This window comes from Dermochelys coriacea, chromosome 1, assembly GCF_009764565.3.
Source record: "Dermochelys coriacea isolate rDerCor1 chromosome 1, rDerCor1.pri.v4, whole genome shotgun sequence".
NCBI classification, from domain to species: Eukaryota; Metazoa; Chordata; order Testudines; family Dermochelyidae; genus Dermochelys; species Dermochelys coriacea.
In genome coordinates, this window is record NC_050068.2 from 14887730 (window position 1) to 14896104 (window position 8375).

At 47.4% G+C, this 8375-nt stretch overlaps 1 protein-coding gene across 3 annotated transcripts in view; it reads right to left on the reverse strand.

Moving 5' to 3' along the window:
* Positions 1-5481, reverse strand: part of PAK1 (p21 (RAC1) activated kinase 1) — a 111087-nt gene extending 105606 nt beyond the window's left edge. For 2 of the 3 annotated variants that reach the window (XM_043504071.1, XM_038409032.2), the window contains exon 1: positions 5309-5480. The gene's annotated coding sequence lies outside the window, so the exon portion shown is untranslated. Of the gene's footprint in view, positions 1-5308 lie in introns of all 3 variants that reach the window. The other variant, XM_043504074.1, reaches the window with a different exon arrangement.
* Between the last annotated feature and the right edge of the window lie 2894 nt (positions 5482-8375).

Consider the following 8375-nt stretch of genomic DNA (forward strand, 5'->3'; position numbering starts at 1 on the left):
AGCAGTTCTGCGGAAAAGGACCTAGGGGTGACAGTGGACGAGAAGCTGGATATGAGTCAGCAGTGTGCCCTTGTTGCCAAGAAGGCCAATGGCATTTTGGGATGTATAAGTAGGGGCATAGCGAGCAGATCGAGGGACGTGATCGTTCCCCTCTATTCGACACTGGTGAGGCCTCATCTGGAGTACTGTGTCCAGTTTTGGGCCCCACACTACAGGAAGGATGTGGATAAATTGGAAAGAGTACAGCGAAGGGCAACAAAAATGATTAGGGGTCTAGAGCACATGACTTATGAGGAGAGGCTGAGGGAGCTGGGATTGTTTAGTCTGCAGAAGAGAAGAATGAGGGGGGATTTGATAGCTGCTTTCAACTACCTGAAAGGGGGTTTCAAAGAGGATGGCTCTAGACTGTTCTCAATGGTAGCAGATGACAGAACGAGGAGTAATGGTCTCAAGTTGCAATGGGGGAGGTTTAGATTGGATATTAGGAAAAACTTTTTCACTAAGAGGGTGGTGAAACACTGGAATGCGTTACCTAGGGAGGTGGTAGAATCTCCTTCCTTAGAGGTTTTTAAGGTCAGGCTTGACAAAGCCCTGGCTGGGATGATTTAACTGGGACTTGGTCCTGCTTTGAGCAGGGGGTTGGACTAGATGACCTTCTGGGGTCCCTTCCAACCCTGATATTCTATGATTCTATGATTCTATGAGTGGGTACTGTGGGGTGGGACAGGAGCAGGATTAAAAAAAAATAATACTCCTGCACCGCAAACAACACGAACACCCTGGACAGCAGCAGCCGCCATTCTCCAGCCGCCCAACTCTGAAGGCAGTGCTGCTGCCAGCAGCAGCACAGAAGTAAGGATGGCAATGGGGCTCGAATCAGTCTGCTGTAAAACGTGATATTTGTGTGTTTGTTTTTTAAAAGGGTGAAAGGCCAAAGTTTCTTCAAACACCCCAGTTTGCACACCATGGCCTTAGCTCATAAATCAGATTGCCATCAGCATTTATATCTAGGTTACCTCAGCAAGTTAAGTTCCGGTATAGAATAAAAACTGTTCCCATCTGGGAGCCAACATTTCCGTATTGAAGATGCCCTCCAAAGCAGAAGAGGACTGCTTTTTTCTCTCCCTTCTTTAAAGTGTGTCTAAAGACAGCTTCCCTCCCCCCAACCCCCCAAAAAGTTCCTGCATTACTTTAGTTGAAAAGGCAGGGTTGTCAAATCCTTAAAGAAAGTTTCTCTCCCAAGTGTTTTAGTTAACTAAATATCAACCAAATCAGAAGTGACAAAGTTTTAAACAATCAAATAAAAATCCCTTCCCCTCACTAACCAGGTTGTTCTTCTGCAGCACCCATAATATAATAATCCTACCATTTCTCCAGTCATCCATAGATTCTTCTAGGGTAGACAAGACCCGACTCTACAATGGTTTAAAAAAAAAAAAAAAATCCTCCAAGCATTATATATAAAATAAAAGTCTTCTGGGAGTGCTTTATGAAGCAGCAAAGCAGACAAGCTCATTTCTCCCCCACCTCCCTTTTGCTGGTGACCTTTAACTACAATATCGTTGGTGCAGTAATAGAACACTCACATTTGGCACCATCTCACTGAATGCCTGTTGGCTAGTACATGCTGCCAGCGTTAACCTGCTTGGTGTCACTGGTCCATTAAGAAGAATGTGTTACACAGCAGGAAATCTAGGCTCCATCAAGATTTAATATGTTCTGTAGTTTCTGAAGGAAATGAGCATTTCACCCATGATATTTATTTGCATCACTTTCAGGTCACTATATGCAAATTACTTTCTTTCCAGAAAAGATGCACAATGTAATGGAGTTTTATAATTGAGTGTCTGATTAATTTTAATAAACTAATCAATACCACATTTCAAAGCCTTATGTGTCAATTTGCCTTTAATTCTCTTTAGATTATATGCCCCTCACTGACAAGCTGTTACCTGACCGTTAGCTTTATCTTTGAATGTGAAGGGTCACAGAAGTTCAAGCTCAGGAGGCTGGTTTAATGAACTAGTGTAACGAAGGGATATCATCAGGACATCATCCACTGGGCCTTGTTATATTTTTTTCCCCTGACCCCGTGGGTCTGAGAACCCAATTATGCCTTCACATACATGACTACTCACTTTGAGTTGCACCTTGTATCGAGCTAAGAATTGCACTTTAAATCCCTTATCACAGACACAAAGCTAGATACTTGTCAAATTGTTAAAAACCCAAAAATAGCCCAAGTTCTGTCTCTTGTTATACCCATGCAACTGCATAGACTTCTGATGGGTTATACTGGTTTAATAGAGTACAGATCATTTGGTGCCTAGCCCTAGTAAACAAACTCATAGCAGGAAAAAAATCCTTAAAGCGTAGGATATCGTCTTAAAGAAAAAAAACGTAATTTTTCCTTCATCCTGAACTGGTATGAACTAAAGATGGACCTGAGCTGTTTAGTTCCAGATCCAAATAGAAGTTTCCCCAAATAAGACAAATTCTTGAAACAGTTTACAAAGGGAAAAAGGTAAATCCAACCTCACATGAAGTCTTTAAATTGAGATAGGATGTATTTCTAAAAGACATGCTAGTCTAACTCAGCGCTACTCAAAGTAGTGGTCCGCGGATCGGAGCCATCAGCTGCCCGTCTGCATGCACATTGGGAAAAAAAAAAAATGCCGGTCCCCCACATCAAATAGCTTGAGAAGCACTGCTCTAACTCATTCACAAGTTACTGGGCTGAATAGTTTTCCGTACTGTATGAGTGAACATTAATTCCCTCTGCTGCAAGAATCACTGGGTAAAAATTCTAGTTTGACTTCCTGCCTACCACAGGCGAGAGATGATCATAGTGATCTCTGCTGGCCTTAAAATAAACAATGTGCATGCATGTCTGGGCACATGCATGTATATAAAATGAGAATGATGAAATCTGGAACCATATTTAGCATAAACAGTTGCAAAAGAGATCTGACCAGGCACAAAGCTTTCTATATGCAAATAGAAGATCACATTGTAACAAATACCATTATTTGAAAGCCCCACTATCTGAATGAAAATTATTTCTCTTCCCCATCCCCCACTTCATGAATAAAACATAACCCATAATCCATCAGAAAGTAAGAGAGAGTCATGCTAGATATTGGTACAAAACGCTTGCGTCATTTGAGCTATCAGGTATTTTAACAACCATAAAGCTTTGGTTTTATTGCATCAAGAAGACTGTTCTTTCTACCAATGAAAAGTTAAAAATAATAATAATAATAATAATCTAAAATCCATCACTGCCACCATGACAGAAAACATGTCAGTAGAAGGAGTTATAACCACACCAAAGCTGGAACTCTTTGATCTGACCTTTGGTATTTGTTTTTTTAAAGTCAGTGATTGCAGTTGACGTTTCATCAACACTATCAGGGATGACTGATGGTCTTGTGCTGAAGGCACTGGACTGGGACACAGAAGATCTAGGTTTAATTCCCAGCTCTGCAACAGCTTAGACAAACCATTTACCTCAGTTCTCCATCTGTAAAATGGAACAATTGTACTTCCTTTCTCCCATCCTCTCTCATTTGTTAAGAGTGTAAGCTCTTCAAGGCATGCACTATATATTATGTGCAGCAGCAAGCACAGTGGGGTCCAAATGTCAGTGAGGATCTCTGGGTGCTACCTGGTTAAGACTAAATAGTTTAACAATTCAGTCCTCACAATTATTACCACATATTATAATGTACATAATACTTATAGGTTTCAGAGTAGCAGCCGTGTTAGTCTGTATCCGCAAAAAGAAAAGGAGGACTTGTGGCACCTTAGAGTCTAACAAATTTGTGTAGCTTAAGCAGATGATGTTTCTCAAATATCAAGCCAAATTCTGAAGCCTTTTATTCAGTTTCTACTCATCTTTCTCCCCAGGAGAAACTCTTACTGGAGGTTGGGGACGAATAAGGACCGAGTAATTGCCAGTGCGAACAAATGTTCTGTGACATCTAGACAGTTCACATAGGGTTGTGATTTTTAAAGCCTCTGGAAGAGGAAAGTAGCCAGAATCACAGTGGACATCAGGTAGGAATGGGAGGCTTTCGGAATCCGGGAAATTTCACATTGCAGTATTTACTGAGTTGCAGAATGAGATAAAGTCATTCCTCCAGCAGAAGCCTCCTGTGGCTGCTCCCCTTCCTCCCCAGAAACAGCCTTGAAGAAAGCCACCCACTGAGACACACCCGCGCTCCCTGAATTCGCTTTTAATCACATTCAAAAAAGTTCAGTTCTGGTGCCCGAGTTCTCGCCAAGAACCAGAAATAAAACCCCAGAAGAGCTGCACTTTGCATTTTCACCCAACACCGACACACACACACACGCTGCAAGAAGCTATACCAACCTCCTGTCCCCACCACCTACGGCTCTGTTCACCGGGCACACAAAGCCGGGGGCGGGAGGGGGCGCATCTCCATTCCCCAAACCCCTCCCCGCTTGGGTCACTAGCCATCCGACCCGCTGGCTGGAGGTGCAACCCCCCTCCTCAGGATTCCTGGTCCTCAATTCTCTGCATTCACCCCCCACAACCTCCCCCCCCCCCAGCTCTCAGCTCGCTCGCCACCTCGAAAGCCAGAAGGGCGCTCCGAGTCGCGACCCGATCTTTCTTTTCTCTGCTCCTTAAATCCTCCCATCCAGTCAGTGCCGAAGCTTCTGCCAGCCCCAGGCACCCCCGTTTGCTTCAGTTCACCAGACGGAAAGCCCAGCGATGCTGAACCCCGCAACTGCCTCGGCAGTTCCTTACCACACAATCCAAGCGCCCATGCCCAGATCTCTTTACTAGGAGCTATGAGAAAGCAAGGGGGGGACCCCCCCCCCGCCCCGGTTCTCGCAAGTCAATGAACCCCAACAGAGCCAGGAAAAGCTGCAGCTCCGGTCTAGGTCCCAACACCCCCCCACACACCCCCCCCCAATCCCTTCGGTTCCCGCTGGCTCAAGCTACGGGGTGGGGGCTAGGAAGGACGCTCCCTTTGTTGACTGAAGGAGCGTCCTGTGCAGGATGGAAGCCGCCGCCGCCGCCGGCTGAGTGGGTCTCCCCCCACCCCCAGCCACGCGGCTTCGCCCGCCCGTCCACCCACCCGCGCCGCTCGGAGCCCGGCTCGCCACAGCCGCCCACGCCCGCCCGGCAGGGAAACTTGAAGCGTCCCCCGCGCGCGCGCGCTGCGCCCTGGTTCGCAACTTGCCCCCCCCCCGGCGCGCGCCCAGCCCGGGGGAAGCCCGGGCGCCGCGGGGAGCGCACGTGCGCCGGGCAGGAGGCGCCCCAGCGCCCGGGACTCACCGGGTCGCGGCAGAGCGGCTCCCCCGGCCTCTCGCCCGGCCGCGGCTTTCGCTTCCTCCTTCTCCCCGGCCACGCGCGCCCCGCGGCGAGGCGAGGCGAGGCGAGGCTCCCTCCGAGCCCGCGGCTCCGCCTCCCCCCGGCACGCCGCGCCGGCTTCCCCTATTGTCAGCAGCGCCTAGCCCAGGCTGCAGCCCCCGGGGCCGCCCTCCCAGCGGCTCTTCCCCCGCCCCGGGCTGGGTTCCTCTCCCATTGGCTGCTGGGGGTGCCCCCCCCAGAGGTGGGCTGACGGGCCCTGGGAGGGAAGGAGTGGGAGAGGGCCACGTGAGGGTGAAGCAAACGGGAGGCTTGCAGGGTGATGTCATTTGGGGATGAGGTAGAGGCGGCTGGGATGGGGGGGGGGGGGGGGGCTGCGAGCCGGCAGCCGGAGCCCCCGCCAAACTCCCTGCGCCGCAGCATCTTCCGCAGTTTGCCAGGCCCCCCGGCCCACCAGGTGCTCGGGAGAGGTTTAGGAGAATCCGCACTTTTCACCTTCAGAGCCCATCACACAGACACCAACTACTCGATCTCCCCACCCCGCCATAGGCGCTTGGAGGTAAACGTGGAAAGAATTACCTCCCACCCCCCCCACCCCCCTTTTACAGTGTGGGAAGCGGGAGATTTGTTCTGCTCCGGAAACTGTGTAACCACACCTTCTTCGTGAGGAAACCTGCTCCCTGGGTCTGTGCAGAGATACCTTGGCTACTTGCCTGGCAAAACGCCTGCTCCTTTTGTTTTACTCCTGCTAGCCCCACAGAGCCACATCAGGGACTCAGAGAGCCAGCTCAGAGGTCCTTCTTGTGCATCATCCGCTGAATTGTTTACTAGATCAGTTACACCGGGTGCCTGAGCAAAACTGCTGATGGTATTGGAGCTATCATAAAATCTCCCATGGTTTCACTACCACTAGGGGCTTGTTAGTTTCTAAGGTGCCGCAAGAACTCCTTTTCTTATAACCAAAGATGGTTCTTGTCCAAAAGGACCTTACAATCTGAGCCCTTGTCTAATCTCAGAAGTTGGGTGACTTTATCCTAAATGTGTTTTTAAACTGGTGCAACTCCCTAAGCAGACCCTCTTATTTTGAAGTAGTAGCCATGTTAGGTTTCAGAGTAGCAGCCGTGTTAGTCTGTATTCGCAAAAAGAAAAGGAGTACTTGTGGCACCTTAGAGACTAACAAATTTATTAGAGCATAAGCTTTCGTGAGCTACAGCTCACTTCATCGGATGCATCCGATGAAGTGAGCTGTAGCTCACGAAAGCTTATGCTCTAATAAATTTGTTAGCCATGTTAGTCTGTATCAACAAAAACAAGGAGGAGTACTTGTAGCCCCTTATAGACTAACAAATTTAGTTGGGCATAAGCTTTCGTGATGAAGTGGGTTTTAGCCCACAAAAGCATATGACCAAATAAATTTGTTAGTCTCTAAGGCGTCACAAGTACTCCTCATAGTTTCCTCTTATTTTGGTTTAGCTTAAACCTGTTCCTAACTGATTTAAGTTAAATTACAAGAAAGCTGTCTTAAACCACAATAAAAACATCCCACTGCACAAGTTTAAAATCACAGCTTTAGTTAAAGGTGCCTCTTTCTCATGAGAACAAGCTCTAAGTAAGAGATAAGAGACAAGTGGTGGATAGGACAGACAAGGGGAACAAAAAACAACAGGACAACACTGTTTCGCATGATAAGCGGTGGTCTTAGAACGCCAGCTGGCTATCTGTTGTCATGGTGGTAGAGAGAGCAACAGCCGGCCCATACTAGGAATCCCACTGTCACTAGCATCAGTGGAGCTGCATGATGCATTGCAACAGTGAGAGATCTGGCGAAAAAGCTCAGTGTAGACACACCCTTAGATGTGTGGGCAGGGACTGGTAAGAAGTGGTCATGGCATTTTACACCTAGGACCTTAAAGACTGAAATGGCAGGGAGTAGCCAAAGCATTTCACACTCCCCAGAAAAGGGAAATGGGTGAGGAATGACCCATTGCAGGGGGATAGTGTGAAACGGCACCCTGTAAATATTGTTAGTGTCTGCATCCTAATTCATTGATGAATCAGAACCACATAGTCCCCTTGATTACTCCCCATTCCTATAGCGGAGGACCTGAAGCAGATGATCAGTCCCAAACCCACTGAAGCACCCCTCTCGTAGTGGGACAATATACATACCAAATTAAACTAATTCAACATGAACCACTCCTAAACCAATTTAAATGTGTCCACACAAGGGAGTTGCACAAATTTAACTCGACCTGGTCTACACATAATTTTTGTATCACTTTAATCATCCCCCAGTCTGGATGTAGTTATACCAGCAGTTCTCAAACAGTGGGTCGGAACCCCAAAGTGGGTCATGACTCTGTTTTAATGGGGTTGCCAGAGCTGGTGTTAGACTTGCTGGGGGCCCGGGCTGAAGCCAAAGTCAGAGTCCCACCACTAAAGGCTGAAGCCCTCAAGCTTCAGCTTCAGGTCCCTCCCTGGGCGGCGGGGCTCAGACTTTTGGTTTGGTGGGGCTAAGGCTTCAGTCCCCCTTCCCCATGTAGTATTTTTTGTTGTTAGAAGTGGATCACAATGCAATGAAGTTTGAGAAATCCTGAGTTATACCGTATAAAGGCACTTATATCAGTATAGTTTAGGAAACTAACTCCATCCCAGCTAGGGGTTATATAGCTTTAACTAGTTGACACAGTTAGGTTAGGTTAGGTTAGGCAGACACAGCTATGGCTCTCAGGGGTGTGAATATTTTCATAGCTATGCTGACCTAACCCCTGGTGTAGATGCAGCGAGGTTGAAAGAAGAATTCTTCTGTTGACCTAGCTACTGCTGCTTGGAGAGGTAGATTACCTATAGCAACAGAAAAATCCCTTCCATTCCATGGCAGCAGCTATAGTACAGATATGACCTATATCTTTTACTAAAACAATATAGTTAAAGTGATACAAAAACTGTGTGTAGAAAACCAAGCCTTAAATCAATTTAGAAACCAATTTAGTAAAATCTGTGCAAGTTTTATGTATAGATTAGAGCTAAGGAA